Source organism: Bidens hawaiensis, unplaced genomic scaffold (assembly GCF_021521415.1).
Source record: "Bidens hawaiensis isolate Kalapana, Puna unplaced genomic scaffold, B.hawaiensis_p1.1 tig00028012_1, whole genome shotgun sequence".
Lineage (NCBI taxonomy): Eukaryota > Viridiplantae > Streptophyta > Magnoliopsida > Asterales > Asteraceae > Bidens > Bidens hawaiensis.
The window spans coordinates 115,610-117,979 of NW_027505109.1; the positions used below are offsets into that span (position 1 = coordinate 115,610).

Here is a 2,370-nt window from a genome sequence, read left to right on the forward strand (position 1 = left end):
GTTCGTTGATTAATTTGCACCTGTTTAATTCATTAACAAAATTTAACAAAACCATAACAACAACAATAAATTAATTAACTAATTTATAAACTTGGCTCATGAACATCATAATTCATATTGCATAACATTAACATCATGTATAAGATTATAATCCCTTCGGATTCGATTCTTCATCTCTATCTGTATAATTATAATCAACTGTAAACTACAAACTATATTGAAAAAAACCAAAACATAATAATTAGCTAGTATCTTAATTTTCATCTGATGATTCTGGCGTAGGAAACTCGTTAAGGTCCAATGATTCCGATGATTGCGTGCGATGGTTTCGACCGGTGTTTCGGGTTTGGAGAGCATCAACTTTAGCTCCTACTTCTGTAGCTTTCTTTCTAATGGAATCAGAAGATAGGTCATGAAGAATACCATCATCTCCAATTAAGTCAGGGAAGTTGAGGTGTGCGGAGGGTCCACGGAGGTAGAACACGGCTGTGTCATAGGCTCGGGCCGCGGCGATAGGGGACGAGTATGAACCGAGCCAAATTCGTGTGCGTTTGTTGGGCTCACGAATCTCAGCCACCCACTTACCCCACTTCCTCATCCTTATCCCTCGGTAGGGTTTGTCTACGTCTCTCTTTTTTCGCTTTTCGCCGCTGAATGTCGGTGAGTGGACGCCTTCGGCTTCCATGTGTGGTGGTGGTGCGCGGTGGTGAGGATTTGGACGAGGTAGAGAGAAGAGTTAAGAGGATTGGAAATGAATATAAAGAGGGTGAAATGAGTTTTATATGAAGTACAGATGCGTATATCACACAACCTTGTATAATATATATGCAATACAAAAGTTGTTAAAAAAAGGATTTTATACAACATTCAAGGATTTTTTTTTCATATATGGTATGGGATCAGACGGTGGTCTATCGGCAAAGACAAAACTTTTATAAAACGTTCTTAGGTTCAAATCTCACAAACGACAGGAATTAATGAAAATTGTCGTTGAAAAAAACATAGATGTGCCATATAGTTATGTTAGGAAAAAATACCATCATATACAGTTATATAATAAATACCCTATCGACATATATAGTTACAACATACTTGACGACTTGACGTTCATCCAATTTTGCTCACGTATCAGGCTATATGTCCAACTACTATCTTCGTGTATAACCTCTACATGAGCAATAGTCGTGTGTCACACTTTTGCCCATGTAACAAAAATCATGCCTTTTTGGTGATAATTAACTAAAAATATTGGTTTTGTACACGGTCTTTCAATTAACGTAATAAAACATAGGGTTTTCGATTGACATTGGACGTATTCATTGGAAGTCAATGTAACTTACCAGGTTTATAATAAGATGAATTTTTATCCTGGATTGGATGAGAAACATGTTATGCGTGTGATGGATTGCATGCCATGGATGGAATTAGTAGCATGTCCTCATGAGGACGAGTAGTAGGTCTTTTGTAGACGAGCTGTAAGGCTTCAAACCTGGCAGCCCTACTTTAACGTCGGATTTACTCATAAACACAGTTCTTACAATCAGAGTTACTTAAAACTTTTCGCGGAATATAAAACATTAATCATTTGTTACAAAACATTAAATCTTTTATTTGATACCATAACACAAATCATTATATTAAAAACATCTTTTCTTCTATCTTCAGATGTCAGCCGTTCAATCCATGTCATGTGTCATCCTCATGCTAACTCTATAATCAGCTCACCTGCGTGCATACTAAAAGTCAGCTACGCTGAGTGAGTTCTAGTTAATCAAGCAACTTATCATACAACCACTACATGCATCATATACGTATCCGAAGGCACGTAGTCTACTATCTAACCTGCTCACCTTACCACTTAACCTCTTATTTACCCCTACCACTTTGCCACTTTACTAATGTATAATGTTATGCCACTTTAATAACGAATAACGTTATGCCACTTTAATAACGAAGTCACGTATAGGCTTACCCTACCACGTACTATCGTCATGCCACTATCACACTTACTAGACTCTTGCCACTTCTAACACGCTCTACCTCTACTTGTCTACAACACACTTCATATCATTACACCATTTACATAATAAGCAAGTCACACCATAACATTTACACACTTATAACCACTTAGAGATCATTTCCCTTGCCGACACGTGCTGTCACACCCCAACCTAAGGCGGAAATGTCGGGGCGTGAGCTGATTGTCACAGCTCTCAAGGTGCTATCATGAAATTATAAAGCGGCAATATCTAATTAATTTATTTATTATCAAACAACATTTAAATACAACAAAATAAAGGAAATTACAAATACAAAACCAACTGTTCTTATATATGTTTTATCCTAAAATCATATCTACGTGAGATTCAG

General features: G+C 37.0%; 1 pseudogene; it reads right to left on the bottom strand.

Annotated features, from left to right (window-relative positions):
* Window positions 1-253: 253 nt before the first annotated feature.
* Window positions 254-685, bottom strand: LOC143610787 (ethylene-responsive transcription factor ERF008 pseudogene; annotated as a pseudogene).
* Window positions 686-2,370: the final 1,685 nt, after the last annotated feature.